The 20,684-nt window shown below is 41.9% G+C and overlaps 1 protein-coding gene across 1 annotated transcript in view; it reads left to right on the top strand.

Annotated features, from left to right (window-relative positions):
- Nucleotides 1–20,684, top strand: part of COMMD1 (copper metabolism domain containing 1) — a 146,223-nt gene that overhangs the window by 39,603 nt on the left and 85,936 nt on the right. The window lies entirely within an intron of this gene.

The raw sequence follows: 20,684 nt of genomic DNA on the forward strand, positions 1-20,684 counted from the left end.
GCTGTTTAATTCCAGTTTCTCATTGTGTTTGAACCTTTTTGCACCCTCTTTGGGTCTTCCCCTCCATTAGTCCATAATTGAGCTCTCAAATCCAATTACTACCCCTACTTAATTTATATCCTGAATCTCTGAGTCACAGAAGGCAAACAGTTACTGGGCGTTTCTGGTTATGTTACAGCTATTCTGAAAGTTGTTTGCTATACAGATAATATGCTAAAACTATAGCAAGTTACTCTTATCTTTTAAACAAAAGCAAGTGTTAGAGAGATTGCCAAGAGGCCAGCTCTCCTCTGTAGAATGAACAGGGAAATTCAGTTTTAATTTGCTGAAGATTGCTTTTACTTTAGGATTAGACCTGCATAAGAGATTTGTTCTTTATATAGTACATTATTTATCCTAAAGTTACGGATATTTATCAGAGCTTTTACTGTTTTATGTAGTCAAGGTCTGTTTGAAGGAGATGTCTTGACAGAGTATCTGCTGAAAGCTGGAGCTGGTATTCATTCTTTTCTTTTCATCTTTTTTTTGAAGCTTTATGATTCAGATAAATAGATAATCAGTTTCCATAATGTAGATACTTATTTTCTTGAGAGAGGAAATTTGCTTTGGTATCTCTTTCTTTTCAACGTATTTGAAAACCTTGGAGCTTTTACCTAAGCAGCACACTGTTAGTAGTTTCTACCAATCACTGTTTGGAAATCCTTCCTTTTTTGTGTCTTTGTGACACAGCATTTAGCAGAATTCACAGATTTGCTGGAATCTGATATGGCCGTGCTGTGAGCACTTCTTTTATGGCCTTAAACTTGCGACCTCTGGGCTGTCAATCATTTGCCATAGCATCCACGGCATACCAGCTCCCGTTTGGAAATAACACTCTATTCAGTATGGGTTTGGTAAGAAATTTTAAAAGACGCAAGGATTTAATTATTGTTTTAATGCAAAATGGAGCCTGTGATAAGCATACCATGCTGTGTTGTGCCCTTGCTTTGTGCCCTTGCTTACTTTTGTGTAGTCATGTTGATTTAAGTGGCGTTGCAGGAGACCAGAATGTGATTTTAAAGGTGTGCAAATAAAGAGTGAGTACAGCCTCTTCCAAAGAAGCATTCTGTTTGCTTTATTTAGCAAATGGCATTTTGTATGGGAGACCTTATTTGTTCAGTCCAGCTCTTTGGGTTTTTGTTATCTAGCTTTTCAAGTCTTTTCTAGAGCACCCATCCCTATATGGGATACTGCCCCTTCTCCATTTTTGCATTTCTACAATGTGTACAATGTATAATGTATAACACATTTCTTTTCTATTTTCAGTAATGATGAAGGGTTTTATTCAATGTCTGCATTTTAAGATGGCAAATGACAAAGAAAAAACTCAACGTTATAAACAAGTAAAATGCAGAACTTTTGCAGTTTCTCATAAAGTTCTTAGTTCTTGTTTTTCCTTTGTAGATTTCTGCAACACACAATAATTCACACTTTTTATCTTGCTGGTAATGGAGCGGGCAACATAAAGGAGGCAGATAACAGGTGTTTCTGAGAAATATGATTCCGATTTTAAAAAAGAAAAATCACAGAGAAGTATTCAATTTATGTAAAAAATATTTAGTCATTGCCCACATGAATAATCTTAACAATTTCATTTTGTATTTTAGTCATATTAAAAGCAGGGGATTTTGGAAATACGCATTTTTAAACTACCCTGAGGTCAGAATCCGTTATGCTCAGGGAATAAAAGGCTACTCAGTATAAATAAAGGTATTGGAATCTCACCTTTAAGAATAAGCAGACATGGATTAATTAGGCTTCTTATCATTTTGGAAAATTTGACTCAGAATTTGTATATATTTATAAATATTGCTTCAGAGAACTTTAGGATTTGAGTTAAAATAGGGTTGTCATTTTTCAGGGGTTCTTAATTGCTGATTGTTACATTAATATTTTGGCCAATTTAGAAGTCCTTGGTACTTTCTTTTCAATTATCAAAATACATACACTAGTGTCTGTCCATAATTTAATAGATAAACCTGTTTTTCCTCAGCTATAAAAAGACTGAAGGTATATTTGATTTGATTTGACAGATTTTGACGGATTCTTCTTGAGTCTGTTTGTTTGAGAGCTTGCAAATGACTAAATTATTCAGAACAAAGTGTTTTCATGTGGACACTTGATAGCAGGGGACATATGTGTGCTGATGTGGAACGCATTGATATAAATATTTTATTTTGTTTAAACAGAAGTAGTGAAAAGATCTGTAGGAAGTACATCCTTCTAGAATTAATATCAGTCAGACAGATGCTGCTTATTTTTTATTTCTGGAACTAACCAGAATTTAGGATAGTCCAGGGCAGTGTCAGATGTCATCTGCTTTAAAATTGTAAATACGTTCATAACTTTAACTTTTTATGGGATGCTGTGTTTGAACTTAAACATGTCAGTTGTCTTATGACTGAATTTTTTAAAGGAATTAATAAGCAAGATGGCTCTGCTGAATAATAACACAGGACCAAGTAAAACGTGCTGTGTCAAACTGTATTAATGTTTTTGGATTTGTGTATGCATGTAATTGAAATACATTTATAACTTAACAAGACTATCTTATATTCATATGTGATCCTTGGGACCTCTGAGAGTGTGGGAAAAGAGTGCCCTTCTATAGCCAGGTACATATACTGCTAACATATGGTCTCAAAATGAGAAATGTGTCCAGTCCAAAATCACAGTTACTAATATTCTCAGAACTTTCAGAAGTTTTAATTTGGATCTTGAATTTGCGTCATGGCCTTTACTCAAGTGAAGACTTAACAATGACATTTTAAAGTCTCTTTTGTGCATACAGAATGTGGCTGTTGCCTGACTTAGGTTTTTCAAAAGAGCACAGACAAGTTTGCTATCACCATTCAGCTTCACTGACCCCTATTCCTGTATGAATCTGACAGAAAATTGTCCTCTCTCACTTGCTTCATTGACTTGTTTCTTTATCTGCTCCTGACATTCTGCATTCATTACACTGGTCCTTTTTTCTTTCCTTGCCAACAGCTCATCCTTTTCCATACAAGAACCTTATCTTCTGCAATCTGAACAAGACTTGTCTCTCTTTTCAGGGTTTTTCATATTTTTCTCTTTGCTTCTATCTCATTCTTCCTTTATCAGTTACTACTAGTTTTTTTTCCTTTAAAGCCTTTTCGTATACGGTGTCGGTGATCCAGAAGTAAATGTTATTTTTTGAATCACGGGTTGCTATTAAACTTTGAAGCTGTGCAACATATACTTAAACTTGCTTTATGGCTTATGCATACTTACCTTTCACTTGGATACCCTTACTGGTCTACTTTTCTCCTTATCTAATGCTCAAAACCATTTGGGCTAAGTACAGACATTCAAAAAGCCTGAACCTGTATTGATTCTGTCTTTGCAGGTTAGTTTAACCTGAGTAGATCGAACCGATTTGCAGGTGAAGACATTCACTTTTGATTCCAGAAATGCAGCCGCATGCCTGCAGTGGCTCAAGCTAGAAGCCAGGGGGGCCACTAAAGCAAGCCCTCCCTTCCCTTCTGCAGCTGATACAAAGCTGGAGAGAAGCTCACTGGGGGCCTGGGGGCGGGGCATGGCCAGGACCTGGTAGGCTGCTGAGTATGATTTGGAGGGGTTTAAACCCTCACCCTGGCCTGCAGGGACCCCAGCCAAAGTATGGTTGAGGAGGGAACGGGATAGCAGCCCTTGCCAGGTTTGTCTCCGAAGGAGGGGGATGTGGCGAGATACTGGCCAAGGCAGCAGCCTCAGGCAAAGGCTGAGGGGGAGGGGGATTAAATTTTCCCATTCCCCTTCTCTCCCATGGGCATGGGGACCCCAGTCAGGGTCTACCCAGTTTTCTGCCCCACTGGCCTCTTGCATGGCAGGGACATAGCCAGACCCAGCAGCATGACCACACTATCTGCCTCCATCACCCAGGGCTGGGGCTGCAGGGCTGAGCTGGGCTGGCCTGCAGGTGCTGCTGAGGGTGGGTGTGGGGGTGGGGTGGGGGCTGGCTTGGGCTGGGCCATGTGGGCAGGGCCCTTCCCAGCCAGCTGCAGCTTGGGTTGGGGCCACAGGAGCTGTGCGCCTGGATTGCACCTGGCTTCCAATGCCCAGACCAGGCGAAATTGCATAGGAGGTCAAAATTCACCTTGATGATCTTAATCAGTTTTCCTTTTACTGAAGACAATTATTTGTTTCCAGACAAATCCTTTTTTTTCTTCTTTTTTTTTTAAATAAAAAACAAATGCCAAGCATAGGTGATACCAACTATTCACTGCACAGCTGAGGGTTCAAAAGGCAAAAATACTATTCGCCACTTGAGAGAAAACCAAATCTAGCACATCACATGCTATATGGGAGTATTACGCAACAAATTGTAACATGCCAGATATTAAACCAGTTTCTCTGGATAAAAATGGCTCTCAGCTGCAATTAAGTTGTTTGTTGGAAGGACAGCAACTATATTTACAGTAACTTTTTATAGAAATGGCACTTTCCTGCCCATGGGATTTTAAGAACAGTATGTTTTATGATAGAACCATATCTTTCCCCTTACTGATGTGATAACATATCTGCAAATACAGTATGTATTTTCCACCTCTAAAAATCTGTGAGGCACAGGTTGGGAAGCTGTCTTGGCTTTCTCAATTAGAGGAAACAAGGTGTCTCTTTTGAAAATGGTCTGTTTCGGAGCTAAAAAATAATTTTACAAAGCTATTGGAATAAGTTCGCTGTGCCAAGTGTATACAGTTCAAAAGTGGCTTAATACCTACCTAATGGAGGCCTTATAAGCAATAACCGAGACTTACAAAGTAGAACGATAGGAAATAAAATCTGCGCTTCTGTGATCTTAATGTAGTTTGTGTGAAATTTACATACACCCAAATTTTATGTTGAGGTTAATAGAAGTTAACTCTTTCTCATTCTGTTTCCATAATGCAAGACTAAAGGACTCAGGAATGCATATCTCTTTATATGAGCCAAAAACTTTCTTATGCTTTAGAATAGACAGTCATTACCTTATTTTCTTGTATAGCATGCACACATCCGCCAAAAAATCAGCCCTTCAAAGCTGGGGTGCATATAAGTGGGGAGGCTGATCCCTGCCCTCCGCCTCCCTTTTGCTGGAGTAGAGGGTAGGATAGAGCAAACAGCCATTAGAGCTCAAGGCTCCCAAGATAGCTGCCTTTTTTCCCCTGCAGCAGATTCCCATTTTAACTCTTTCACAGCTGCTGTTGAGGCAATATCTTTTGGCTTAAGAGCCATGGAGCCAGCTGAGGGTGAGCAAGCTGTTGCATAAAGTCTGTAATATCTTAATGAGTCTTTTGGTGTGGAAACAGCACTTTATTATTTCTGTAAAATACATAAAAATATATACGGCAAAAACATAACAGCCTTACTGCTGCCTTTGCAAGGGTCTAGGACCTAGCCTTGTTGTGTTCCTTCTGCTTCCTCCAGGCTGTCTTCAAGGATGTCATACCTCCTGGACACTCACATAGTCAACCAGGATTCTGGGGAAATTTTTTTCTACATTCTGCCTTCCAAAAAACAACGTGCATTTTTATTTGTAGGTTGTAGTATTCACAAAAAAGGGTAACATCATTCATCTATAGATTTTACTGTACTTTGTGAAAATTTATTAGCCAAATTCTAATCTAATTTGTTTAAAATCTCCACAGCATAACAGTGACTATAAATATACTAATTATAATTACAAACTGTTAGAACAGGCTCGTCCAACATACGTTCTGCGAGCCACCGTGTGGCCTGCCAAGCCATTTTCTGTGGTCCGCAGTGCTGCAATGGGAACCCCTTGTCCCTCCCCCAGCCCCTCAGCAGCTTCTCAATGGCTGCTGAAGGGGTGAGGAAGGAACAAGGTTCCCACACGCACTGCGTCAGCTTGATGTTGCTGACGTGGTGCGGCTCCTCCCCTCCCCTCCCCCCTCATTTCACTGTGTTCCTTCCTTGCCCCACCCCTCCCTTCCTCATTTGCATGCTGGCCCTGCCCTACACCAGTCCCAGCTGGCCGTGTGGGCTGGAGTAGGTCACAGTGCAGTGGGCGCAGGGGTGCGGATGCTGGTGTGGAGGGACGCTGCGACCGGGCCTGCAGGAGATTCCACTGCTGCTGTGGCAGTCGGGGTGGGAAGCCAGCACTGCTCCTGCCTCCCCACATCCCCCCGTGCCCGCTGCTCCCTCCTCCTCGCATCCCCCCTGCGCCTGCAGACATTGGGCTCAGGCTCGGGCTGCCCCAGGGGAGAGGGAGGAGGGGGATGTCCCTGCACATCCCGCACCCCCCTATAGAATCCCCACATGTCCCCCTGGCTGCTGAGCCCAGGTGCGCAGGCGTGGGAGCATCCTCCAGGCCGTCCAGGTGGCAGGGAGGACACGGCAGGGTCAGGCGGCACCCCTTGGCCCCTGCACTCCCAGGCAGCAGCTGGACTGGACAGGCTGTGCGAGCACCCACTCCTGCTGGCCCACTGGGTGATAAAGTTTGTGATCCGGCCCCACATTCAAAAAGGTTGGACACGCCTGTGTTAGAAGCTAGGGATGAAAAGACTTACTAGATAGAATTACCTTCTTGCTAACATGTAATGTCTCTGATACGAGCTCAATCAGAAATTGAAGAGAAGCTTTCAAGCCAGAATATCACAGCTGTTTTAATGTCTTCCTCTACATGTGGCCAAACCCTGGTAATTTCATAATTTTAAAAGGAAGTGTACATGGGGATGGGAGGAACAGAGTCAATAATGAATGCTGGTAACTAATGTTATATAGTAAATAAGGAGGTGAAATAGCTCCCTAATTGTGGAGGTGATGAAATTGCATCCTGCACTTTGAGATTTGATTGGCCTTTTTAATTTCCCCGGCTGCAGTTTCTTGTGGGCCTGTTCTATTCTGCGTAGGGAATGAATTAGGCTTCAAAGTAGACTACAAAGAGATCTGTGTGGCAGTAAAAACGAGGAAAGAGAAGAGTTAAGAACACATTGTGACATCTTTAATATTGTGTTAAAGTTCTCCATAATTGAGATCCTGGTATGCATTACATTTATTTAATCAAGCGTAGATGGTCAAAAATGCATATGTGTGCATACACACACAGCCTCTGAAACGCTCATACATGTACATGGATATAGAAATGTTGGAGAATGTGGTCATAATATAATAAACGTTCCAGGATTTACCATCTGTAAATCTCATCGTACTTCTAGGGTTATATACTGTATATTTTGAAAAGAATAAAAAGGCAAAGAGATGTTTGTCATAGTACAGCAATTCCAGGGTCTATACCTGCAAAAGAAAGAGAACACAGTTTGCAGATAGAAAAAGCTACTGCATCTTTTCTTCCCTTAACCTTTACTCCATTCTAATCCACATTGTTGTTGCGTTATTAGAACTATTGCTTCTGTCGAAGGTTGGAAAATGCATTCATTGAGAGTCTAAACAAATCAATCAACCTAACTGCTGCTGGCTTAATAGTGTATGCGATCAAAACTATAAAAACCACCAAGTACAAGTTTAGCGAAAAATCACCCTAGCGACCACGATGAATGTAATCACTTGAGCTTTTGTTCACCTTGGAAATCTACGAGTTAGAAAGAACAGTTATATAACCGTGTACATTGAAAAACAAATGGGAAAACATAAAAGGGCAATGGGTCATGTAGCTAAGAGAAAACTAGAACAAAACTGATCTGTTAAAGTGGATATTGCTTCAACACAGTATATTGTACTACTGGTTCTTCACTTTGCTGATTCATTTGTTGTCATCCTCTCCTAAAAGGAAAAGAATATTATTTACCATATCACTGAAAACAGAGCTTATTTCTTTTGAATGCAGGACCTCTTGGGCCTAGGATTGAGGCCATTAAAAATAATTCATTTAATTTTCAGTGTCCCATGTTACATACTTTATTTGCTCACATACAGTACACACTGGAATAAGTTATACACTTTGTTTTTGAAGGGTAGAATGGAGAAAAAAGGTCTTTCCTTGTAGTAACTGAATAGCAGCAGCTAGGGAGCCAAGCCTGCTCATTGTTCTGCTCCCTGTGGATAACATGCAGAGCAACTGTTGCTTTTGCTAGGCAGATGCTCAAGCAGCAGAAACTGCCTTTACCATATTTCCTTGCTTATAATGTGCAATCCAATTTCTACCCACTGTTTTTTGGAAAAAAGATGTATATTGTATACATTAAACCATGACATTTGATTTGGAAATGTTTTGCTTAGTCCCCTACCTGCTTATCTCACACAAAGTGACTGCTTGTCATGCATGCAGCTGAGCAGCTATAGCTACATTCTTCAGGGTGTGGCGGAATGCCAGGCTAGCGGTTCCGGCACTGCTTAGGGGAGCCGTGGGCTTTGCGAGTGGGCGAGCGTGCGGCTTGTGGGGCGGGATTGGAGGTAGCTTTATAGCCGCCCTCGAGGTTCGCTGAGCTGGCACAAGTAGACGACTTAGAGTAAGTTGTTAATTTCTTTGTAATAAGTCTATAGGATGTCCATTGGTTCACGAGGTTCCGGAGCTAGCCCTTGCGTGGCAACACTGGAACCAGTCCAATGTTAGGTGCGGCTGCCGGCTCCTAAAGTCTCAGAACTGGTCAACGGCTCATTGAGATGGGATGTTAGTAGCAGAAGTTATTACAGAGCAGATATAAGGTAAAACAAAAGGTTTTACTCACTCACTTGGCCTCACCCTCTTACGAATAAGAGGGGAGGCTGGCTGGAAAGAAGTTGTAGTAAATATAAGTACAGAAAGCGTAGATATGCTGTCTAAGCTATGATAAGAGGTAGTCGAGAAGTGGAGTCTCCGATGTTTCTTCAGTTACAGTATGCCGGATACGAAGGGGGTCTGTTGGTTCACGGGGTGCCAGAGCCAGCCCTTGCGTTCCAACACTGGAACTAGTCCAAAGCTAGGTGTGGCTGCCGACTCCTTAAGTCCCAGAACTGGTCAACGGCTCATAAATGGGATGTTGAATACAAAACTGTAACACAGTGAGTCGTTGTCAATTGTCGGGTTTTCGAGGCCTTGGTTTTCGCTGGGATACGCCCAGGCGGGGAGGCTGAGAACTGGTCTGCAGGGTGATCAGGTCTACAGAATCCTCCAGTTGTCATCTCTGCCGTTTCCTGCTTCTTTGCCTCTTTATAGATGTTGGTTGGACTGCCTCTGTGACACTAACTATGATATAAGCTAAGCATACAGCGATAGGATAGTTTCTTTTACATAGTAGTTACTAGGCAGATTTTTCTACATAAGTTTCATTTCTACAGAAATGACACTTTTAGATAGTGAAATTTACAGAGTGCACATGTGTGGCTCAGTGCCAGCGGAGAACAGTACCAAGCGCTTATTTTGATTAACGGTTAAGACTTCAAGGTTACATAAATGTGAGAGTGCTGCGCAGCAGTTATACAGAGAAAAAAAAATAAAACAGTTACACAGGGAACTATGACATAATAAGTGTACTGAAGGGGAAATGACTATCATTCATCCACTTCATAGATAAGATAACTAAGAGGTTAGAAAAAGTCCATGCAGTTGGGCCCCTACAGTTACATCTGTAATATGACTGACCTATGTCACCTTATTGTTGCCCAGTGCTTTTCAGATGAAAGGGACCATATTGTGAGCTTGTGTGAACAGACTATGCATTTTTCTCCCCCTTCTGTTGTCTGAACCACACATAAGATAGAGACGTCCCCCAGTATGTCTTGGAAGGGATGCTCTCAAGCACAACCCATACAGCCAGTCCCACTCACACATGCTAACCCAGGAATACAGTGGTCAAGCCACTCTGAGTCACTCTCAAGAACATCTCCACCATTGTGGAGAGGTGGCCAGAGGCAGTATCCCTAGATTAGCTTCATTGCCTTATTTCTGGAGTTGGAACTTGAGGGTAGGGTATGTCTAAGAGTACCCATGGCCAGGCATGCCAAGGATTTTGTGTATACAAGCCTCTCTGGATATGAGTTCAGCATTGCTTCTGTTGTAATGCGTTTTGTCCTTTTTTCAAATTGATAGGGACTTGTGCTTTAGTTCTGGATTCAGCTCCTGCAGTCAATTCAAACAGGTATTGTTACAGTTTGCTATCTCTAATCACTGGGTCATTTTCTTGTCCCACAGCCAGAAATTATAACCAGTATTCTCATGCTGCTTTACAAAAAGTAAAGTTTATTGAACTTCTGCCTTTTATTCCTCCAGAGTCAAGTTAACATTCAGTCCTCAACCTCCCATGATACTTTGCATCTCCCCTGCAAACCTCCACCCTACTTTACAGTGCAGACAGGCCAACCTTGACCCAAGTTGTCTACTCCAGTCAAGCAGGGAGGCATGCTCTAGCACCCCCTAGCTTCTGGCCCAGGCCAGAAGGCATGTGGCTGCATTTCCAAAATCAAAAGTGAATGTCTGGTCACTTACTTATCTGTTCAATCTACACAACTTAGACTAACCTGCAAAAATTGGATCGATTCAGCCGTGGGCTTTTTGACTGTCTGTACTTAGTCCAAAAGGTAAATATGTGATTTAATTGACTTACCTTTCCAGAAGACAAACCTTGTTTTTTAAAGGGAGATTGAATGTTTTAGGACATTAAATGAGTTTCAGAACCTTTTATGTAGGTCATCTATATGAATTCAGCCCACTTCAACAGGTATTCCTGTCTAAAAGATGTTTGGTCACCCATGAGTTTTAGTCCGTGTTAGTTTTCACATCACAAGTTCACCGCCATGCTTTTCATTAATTGGCAGGCTTAACAGGGGGCTAAGAATTCAGTGAGTTGGAGAATTAACTGCCCTTGTTATTGAGGGAGGAAGTTCCCCTTTATGTTCGGGTTGAGACATGCTGGCAGGGTAGCTTCGTGTGAAGCTTGCCCTATAGATAAACAGAGGTCTTCATTCCTGGGGTGGTTTGTTGTTAGCGTGGAATTAACAGAATCAAAGATTTTTCTTAAGACCTGGCTCGTGATCATATGCTGGTTAATACATGAATTAACTGATTAAATGTCACATGTTGAGAAGTAGAAAACTAGGCAGCTGTGTAGCATGATCTGGCCAGACAGCTTGAATAAGGCCAAACTGTGCTGCAACTCTGTTCTCAAAATGTGTGGTAGCTTGGGTCACTGCCTGAATTTAAAGATAATTCAGCCCCAACCACACTTAGCAGCTAAATGGAGATCGAATCTTTCTGTGACTATACCAGGTTTTAACTATGATCAATCATACGCTTTAAAACCTGAGTAGATGGGGCTTAAATATCTGAAGCAGAGCTGTATTTAAAATGTGGTCATCATGAACTTCATGTAGTGGGGTCGGAGTGATACAGAGCAGCTGGTGAGCCTTTCTCACCATTCTCATTCCAGATGAGATATAGGAGCCTGCACTTCCTGTTGAGTAACTACTTGTTGGTTTTCACAGACATCAACAGATTGTACATGTGGACTGCTGCATTTCTGGCTGTTGAAAAATGTTTAATGTTAGGTGTCTTTAATGCAATGAAATGTCATTTGGTAAATGTGCTTGGAACTCAAGTTTTCTCTATGAAAGGCACAAATATTAAATGGACTTATGATCTGAATTATCAAAATGTTAATCTTCCTTTTTTGTACAAGACATTCCCTTGATTCTTCAGAATAAAAAGTGACTCTCTACTTCCGCAGCCCGTGTAGTCAGCCTTGCAAACTCAAGGCATTGATTCTCTTTGTTATTGTGTTAGCGTTCTGCCATGGTCTGCCAGCTGTCTCCATTCTTGGGAGCAGTCAGCATATCAAAATTTACAAGTGTTCAGTGTTGTTGAACAACTCAGCAAAGAGGGCTCTTGTAACTGTGAGTACCCTCCATATTGTCTGACTAGACATCTTGGTCCTGCCTGGCAAAATATGTTAAAATTGGTATTTTGCCAGTTGGCCAACCTTACCCCACCTTGGCAATATGCCACATCACTGCTAAGAGCTTGAAGGCCCAGCTGGGACCATGATGGGCCTTGGTGCCCTAGAATGCTTAATAAAGCCATGTAACAACCAAATACAAATGTGGATGGACTGCGTGTTACCTAGGTTTTATGTAAAGAGAATCTTTACAGGAACTGCTACAGGGGTAGGTATAAAAGGCAGTATGGGGTTTGGAAAGCTAGTGGGTGGCTGGGAAGAAATAGCTGTGACCTAGCTCCTTCCTCCACTTTTAAATTCCTTTGCATGCTCTCTTTTCCAGGTAAATACTAAGGGAAGTTTCATTTATTTGTAAATTCTCAACCCCCACCTGCATAAGAATAGAGCAGTCATGGCAGAAAGATACTATGCTATGCACGCTAGATTACCAGGACTTTGTTAGATATATGACAGGCAACCCCTGCTTAGCGTTGTGTCATTTAGCATAGTTTTGCTATAATGCTTGTTTTTACATTGATACCTGATTCCAATTAGTGCTTAATGGGTTTCGTGTTAACGCTCGCAGTCACCACCTTGGTTCATCAAAAATTTTCGGTTTCACTTAACACTCTTAACGCTCAGTTTTTCAGGAATCAGTTAATACCTTTTTGTATGTTCTGAGATGTGTGCATGTTACCTGATACCAGTTCTGCATTTTTTTCTTTCTAGTCACAAATCAAACCAATTCCTACATAATGATGATTTTCAATAAGCAAATTAAGCAGAGTATGATATAGGACGGCAAGGAATACTGCTCTTATTAGGCAGCTGTTCATTTTAGAAATGCTGTTCTACTGGAGAGAGATTTATTTTGCATTTCTCAGTGAACCATGGCTCTTTCCTTTCCATGCTTGTGGTCATGTTTCTCACTATGTTTTTAAACATGTGACAAGGATTATATCTCTTCCTTGCTTTCCTTTTTTAAATTTGTTGGGGGGCGGGGTTGTGGGGGGGAGGGAAAGCAGGCTGTTTTTTAATGTCTTCTTTCCAACTTCAGTTGTGCGCTCAGTGATGGAGTCCAAACTCTTTGTGCGGTCAGTGATGGTCAGGAACTAACAAATGCCAGCCACCGTGACTGAAACTTTTTAGCTGATCAGTGTATCAGACATCTTGACTAGGAATGTTATGTCTGTAAACCATCATATGCAACCTCTTGCTCTTTGTTTTGGCATCATTGCTGGTAGCAATTTATAATACAAGCAGCATTACCTGAATAGTACCAAAAGTTATTGAAAATATTTTGGATGAATTTGGCTGCTTCTTTAAGATAACTAATAGTTTAAAAATTACACTAATTACAGTGAACTTTGTGTTTGTAGTGTGACAGAATATTTAAATATTCTGTTTCAGCCTGAGAAATGTTTGTATTTTATCTTTATCTAGATTTGCAGGTTCAGTTCTTCCATTAGGATGTGCATATTCATGGGTTGTGGTTACAAATACACCTTTGCATTCTGCCTTGCCCATTACACTGGTAAAATGGACCAGATGGACTAAATATATGAGCTGCCACTGAAAAAAAAACAAGTGCTGATTTCTTAGTTCCAAAGCTACTTTTTTTCTTAAAGTCATCTCTCCAACATTTACCTCTTTTCCTCTGCGCAGAAAGCCTGTTGAAGTTAATGTAAAGGCTTCTTTGATTTTAATGGTCCTTGAATGTTGTTCTGAGTGCAGAGCTTTTTGAAGCAATTTGTGGGAAATTTGAAAATGAAAACACTGTAAAACGAAGCACTTCAATCTCATTAACAAGGACTTCAGTGTTGTCTCTTTTGAGTGACTGCTTATTTCTTCTCTTTCCACCTGCAGACATAATAGTTGTCAGATTGTGTATGGACACATACAACACTTAGACCTGTTTAAATGCAGTTTAAACCTGAAGCAGATGGCTATAGAAGCCTGCTAAACTGATTTGCGTGGACACCAAGGTGTTCTGTGACATGGGTTTGGTTGGTCCTGCAGACATCCCACACTGATACCTGGAGGATCAGTCTCTTTCTACCCCACCCCCTAACTGCTGTACCTGGCCACTCTAGTACTGGATCAGAACTCTACTACATACTTTTTCCCTGTTTTGTTGGCTTTCTTTATCAATGAGCTCCCTTGTTTGTTCAGTAAAAGCTATCTTTCTGGCAACCAGCTGTGTCCTTGCTCCCAAAAATGTAAGTCCAAGCACTCCCCCTGCACTAGACACCCTAAGTCAGGCAAGCCCATTGTATATATTTGCAAAATGCAAACTTATTGCAAATCTATTAAGCTTAAATATATTCTAAGTTCAGTTTCCTGAAATATATTCATTAATGTTGATAGGAAAGGGGATACATAATTTAAATAGCATTGTTTAATTTGCTTAACAGATAACTTGAAGTATAATTCTACTTTGAATGGTGGCTATAAATTTACCATTTTGCTCTACAGCTTGTCCATCTGCATGCCTTTACAAGCATAAAAAAACCTACTTTTTCTACTGACAAAGTACATTTCTACCACTTTTGTTTTGGTTCTCCAGTGCCCGAGTAAATGAGCCAAGTTCTGTTCCTTCCTATACTCAGAATTATTTAGTTCTAATGAGCAACACCCATGCAAATCTGCTGCAGTAAACCAGGTTGGATAGGTATTGCTCAGATCATAATTTGGACTTCTAAACATTTTTAGGTGTTATTAGGTAGGTGTGAGAAGGAAAGACTGCAGCTTGACTGTGTTCAAACACGGCCCAAGCTTTTCTAGCAAATCACCAACATTCCTTCCCAACATATGGAGTTTGCAATAGCATAACTACACTTGTAGTTTGCAACTTGTTTCTAGAGTGGAGGTACCTTTGCCAGTGCAGACAAGGTTTTGAAATCTCATGTGAATTTTCAGAACTCTTAAGTAATCAGTGATATATAAATATAGTATGTGTGTCTGTATATGTGTGCGCGCATGCGCACACACACACACCTCTGTAAAGTGGTCTTTCTTACTGCAAATGATTGTTCCTATGTGCTCTCCACTCTAGGTGTATACCTACCTCATGCACTCAAACATGAAAAACTTTCTGCCTCCGCAATACTGATGCAGTTTGTATGTACATTGCTTGTCCTTATCCTCCACTCCAAAAGCATAAAAGATTGTACACGTTTCTCAGTTTCTTTCAACATCCTTACTCAAGGCAGAACTTCTGCACTGTTCATAGCCATGCTTGGTTGTCTGTAGTCCTTCAAAAATCCTTGTGCTTTTATTTTTAATTTATCCTCTCTACCTGCCTTTCAAGACTGCCTATCTTTTCCCTTCCTTTTTATTTTCCTTGAGTCTTCTGTGGGCTACAGTGCTTCAGCTTTGTGAGGCTTCATTTTCTTCTTCACATCAGCCAGGCCTCTGCTATTTTTTTCTTTTTTTTTCTTTTTCTACTTTTGTCTTGTCTTGTTTGTTCTCTTGGCTTCTCTTGAGTCTTCAGGATTCATGCAGTATCCATCTTGCAACAGAGCCCTGCCTGCTGTGTGAATTATGATCTGAGCAATACCTGTGCAACCCGGTTTACCTGCCTGCTATATCTCCTGGAAGTGCTTATCTTTCACCCCTTAGGTATCCAGGTCACTTAGGAGCACTGATACATATTATATATATTATATCATATAATATTTTAATTTCCCTGCCCCCTCACACCTTTCCTCTTGTGGTTGCTGCAACTACTGAGAACGAGAACCAACTCCTGTAGCACATGTATAAATGAGGAGCCAAAAAACTAGACATGCTGGAAAGGAGGTCCTATTCTATTGGCTTGCAGTTCTGAGGAGTAACTACTAAGCCCTGCTGACAAGTCTCTCACGTATGTGAACATCTAGCAACATTTACAGAGAACCAGGCGCTGAACTCCAGGCATTCTTTCATGGCATATTTTGGAGAGCCAGGTGGTAGGCAGAACTTGCCCCAGATGTGCTCCATACTGACTCCCATTTTATGGTCCCACCTGGAGTTATCATACATTCCTCTTGGCTCTAGGGCTGTGGATTCCTAAGAAAGGCACCAAATATGATAGGTAATTTGCCCTTTGAAGGAGCAGGGCTCTTATTCCAAGGTTGGAGTCTGAAAGATCCAAACATACAGTTATTTCTTCCCAAAGACTGCCCAGAGGAATATCAGAGTGCATCTAAATGTGCTACAAAGCTGCTGATGTGAACATTCCAGCAGTGGAGGCTCTTTTTACCAGAGCACAAACTTGGTGGCCTACAGAAGGGGCATCTTGATCCTTGACATCTGCAAGGCATCCCCCTAGTGCTCTATGGACCTCTTTACCAGGTGTTATATTCACAGAAACCTCCAGAGGAGATGCTGAATTTGTAAACCAGTCCTATAATTGCTCTTTACCTAGAACTCTGAGGTCTTTTGTCCTGGTGATTAGGCATTGCTTTGGGGTTGCTCACAGTGGGAATGTACATACAGCTAGGCAGTTGGGAGGGAAGAAGCTGCTATCTTCAAGATGTTCTACACTCCACAGCCAAGGCCTTGGACTTGGAGGCTGAGGGAACCTGACAATCTGGAATTCTGACAATCTGGAGGAAAATGAAGGGCATGAAAATGCAGATCACTTTCGTCTTTGGCACAGAGCATGAGGTGAGGTAATGTGCAGGCACACTGTATGGGAAATGCTAGGGCAAAAAAAATCTCTGAGCTTGAGGATATGTCCATCTGTCATCCCCCCCCCCCCCCCCCCCCCCCCCCCCCCCCCCCGAGACACAGGTGCATTGCCAGCATGTCATGAAGAATGCCAGTTACTGGTAAGCAGCATCTATAGTTGATCACTTGGAGGCAATAAATATTAAAGGCTATGATGCCACTTTTACAGAACCATTTTCAAAAATAGCATCTTGCTTTAAGGTACTATAAAAATTTGCATTCCATTTAACCTGTAAATTTGCCAAAGGACTTGAGAGAATTAGCATGATAATAGCATTTTTGAAAATGCTACCTTCCAGGCTGCATCTTAAAAGTACCCAAGCTTGCGAAGAGTGTTCAACATATTATGTAGCAAGTTACAGTAGCCTGGTATATTTTGTCTGAAGTAATGAGGCATGACAGATCATCAGTGCAATGTATCATGGTCACAACCAATAACCCCTTTTAGAAAATAATGTTTCTGCTCAAAGCAGTCATTTTGAATTATCTGCAGTTAATTTAAAATTGCCTGCTTTTATGGAAATGGCACGCATATATTTCCCAATAAATTTCATTGGGATGCTTAGAGAGACTGTGATAAAGTGCAACTGCCTAGGAGAAAGCTAGAGTATGATCAAATTTAATTAGGCTGAAACCTGCTTCTGCTTACAAATATCTTGATTATATATGGGGAGCAAGCAGACAACCCTTGAGAAGAATGTTCTTTCTGATGCAAAGCACTGTGGAAATTTAGAAAAGAGTGGTTGACCTACCTGTTCTCTGTTTGACATGCACTTAGAGACAGAGGCATAACTGGGCACTTGAGTGCGCTGGGCAGCCACCACACACAGGGCAGTGTCAGTGGCTGTGCTGTTACAAGCACAGTGGTGGCAATGTCAGCAGCACAGCTGCTGTTACCCTTCTCACTCCCTGTTTAACTTTTGAACATCTGCCTCTTTCATACCATTAGATGCTGACTTTGGAATCATTTACAGGGCATTTTTTTAATATGCATAAATATAGTTAGGGTGCAGTTCTGCTCTGCATTTTTTCCCCTTCACTCCTCCCATGGGCAGCACATTATGTAGCTGACAGTTATGGGAATTCATGCACCTTTCCCTGAAGCATCTGGTTGAAAACTGAATATGGAACTAGATGGGCCATCAGTTTGATTCACTGTGGCATTTTCTGTGTTCTAATAAAATATTAATGACATCAAAGACATTTTCCAAAAAGAGCATAGATCACTTAGTTGTGATTTAAACGCAATGTGATGTAGGCATAAATAGCAATTAACAGCAGTCTTTTGCACTCAACAGAGGTCTGTTTTGCCAGGCTAAGAACATGAAGATCAGAAAGACTGAATTCCTTTTTAAAGAAGATTATCTCCAAAGTTGAGGGACAGGGAAAATATAAGAGGGAAGGACTACAGCAGCCAGGTCCTGGAGCCCTCAGGGCAATGGAAATGAAGAGGGTCTGAAGGAAGTTCAGACCTACCATGATCCCTTTGCAGGGGATAATTAGATTCTTACTAAAATGAAAATGAATATAGTTTTATTTTAAAATCCATTTTTTCTTAAATGTTGTAATTCTAAATAAATAATATTCTGCCTTCAGGCTATTTGATCACTATTCACCACTGTCGTTTCTCTTAGAAGGAACAACATTGAAGTGCTAGATTTTCACAATTGATACGTAGAGAATTACAAGCCAAGGCCTGACTTGAGGGTTGGAGAACTGCATATTCCATCCCAAGATGGGTACACTTGAAGGCTAAGTACAAGACATTTGGAAGGTTAAATTGGGTTAAAAATGGCCACCCAATTTAAACTTAGTTTGTCCTGGTGCTGACCTTACGCTTATAGAAGCAGTCTCAGTGACCGGCAATCAGTCTAAACCTGTAACTGTACAGAAGTTCCGTGCACAGAAACCAGTCTAAAAATTGCAAGATCTGGTTTAAGATAAACCTGGATCTATGTAGTATCAGACTCTGTCGATTTAGGTCAAACCAGTGTATGGAACTTTTGTCTGCTTTCCCTGCACAGCCCGAGGGGTGGGAAAACCCAGCCACAGGCCCCAGCCCTGGGGCTACTCTTTTCACGTCTCCCTTCTGCAGCACTGGTATTTTTTTGTCCCCTGGCCTCTTGCTCCCCACCAGTCAGCATTCTTAACTCCCATCCCACAAGTCATTCCAGGGGCAGCTTTTTTTATTAGCGTTTGCCACTGCCAGAGCCAAGTAAGTACCGGTGTGGTGAGGGGCAGGAGGGAGATAGGGGAGTAGCTTTGTTGGGTGGGACCCCGCCCCATCTGTGGTTTGTGCCTGCCCCTCCATTCCTCATGGGTCGTGCCTGCCCCACCCCACCTCACCTATGGGCTGTGTCTGTCCCCCTCACCACCCACGGGTTTTGTTAACTCCCTTCCACACACCTCACAGGTCACACCTGTCCCCCTACCCCATCTATGGTTGTACCTGTCCTCCCCACCTACCCCTTGTGGGTCATGCCTGTCTACCCCACCCACAGGTTGTACTTGGTCTCCTACCCCTTCCACCTGCCCTTGTACCCCACCCTTGGGTCATGTCTGCCCCCTGCCACTCCTTATGAGTCACACCTGGCTCCCTTACTTCTCATAGGTTGCACTTGCCCCCCTCTACCTTGCCCATGGGTTGTGCTTCCCCGTATCCCCCAGCGGACTCTCAATCCCATCCAGCCTGCTGGACCCCCAATCCTCCAGCTAGCCTCCCTCATCCTGATTTCTCTGATATCAGGTAGCCATTTTGAATTGGCTTAACCTCCCCCTAACACCCCTGAATGTCTGTACTTAGCCAAAGAGAGGAGGAAGAATCAGAGGTGCCTGATAACTGGCCTTAAGTCACCTCCTCATACAACAACAGAATTTTTGATTGCATGTTTTGTTCCCCAAAAAGAACCCAGCATCAGTCAGTGCATAAAATGAACAGTGCTCCATGAATAGTTAACTATTCAAGGTTTAGTATTATCTTATTCAATGCAGGACTTCATTGACCCTGTCAGATATTGCATTTAGGTGTGATTAATGTCAACATACCACACAGTCAACCAATTTTAAAGCCATGAAATGGCAAATCAGCCACAAAGGTATTCCACATATGATACATCTTTGTGGCTGGTTTGTATGGCATCTTAAATTGAACATGTAGCATGCCCTGCCCCCATACCAACAATCAGTTGATTGTTGGCATGAGAAAGGATTGTCTTGGCCAGTTTGAGACCCAGCCATTTCTAAGCCAGTTGGGTCTCTCCCCACTTGCAATGCTGGGCACATGACTTTCCAACTTGCTGCTGCAGGTGGAACCATTGATTGTAACATGTACTGGCAAGTTGAAAGGTTGTGCTTGTGATCTGATCCCCAAAACTGCATGTCCTACAAAGTATGTACAGGACATGTGATTGTTGGGAAATAGTATTGGATCCAATTACACCATTATATTAATGTTTGACATGGGCCCAGATCATTCTTTTTTTTACATCTTTTAGGTTCTCTTCTGAATACAAAATTCTTCATATCCTTGTGGACACTTTTTGTGGTGCTCATCACTGCAGCCTGCTCTGCATCAGTAACAGATGCATCTTCACAGTTTTTCAGAGTGCTTAGCACTTTATACATTCAGAGCACATTTCTCCATTGATTTTGGTTATGGTCATAAGTGCTCAGTACTTCTGTAGGTCAAGTCCTAGCATCTCCAGCCAGGCACTGAGAAAATGATTGATACACAATTAGTGACTGCCTGCAAACATTTACTCTACATTATGCCTGGCATTCCATGTCCGTGGCAGAGTTGGAATCTAACTCCTCAGATCAACCAGCTGCCTCAGCCATGAGGACCCACCTTTCTCTTTCTGCAAGTCCCTGTCTCATTCCCTCAATGTATATTCCACTTTCTGCACCCAGTGGATCTGGCAGACCACTGACCCTACTCACTGCACAACCTAGTTCCCTCCGTTAGCACTATCTAGCCTTTGCACTGAATGAGAAACAAGTCCTCCATGAAATAAAGATGTCCATGTAACTAAAGACTGTATTGTAATGGTTTACACACAGAGGGGCTGAATTATTCCTAGGTTCCTAGGAAATTCCTAGCATTTC

The sequence above is a fragment of the Crocodylus siamensis genome, chromosome 1 (genome assembly GCF_052110815.1).
Source record: "Crocodylus siamensis isolate JL-2025a chromosome 1, ASM5211081v1, whole genome shotgun sequence".
NCBI lineage: Eukaryota > Metazoa > Chordata > Crocodylia > Crocodylidae > Crocodylus > Crocodylus siamensis.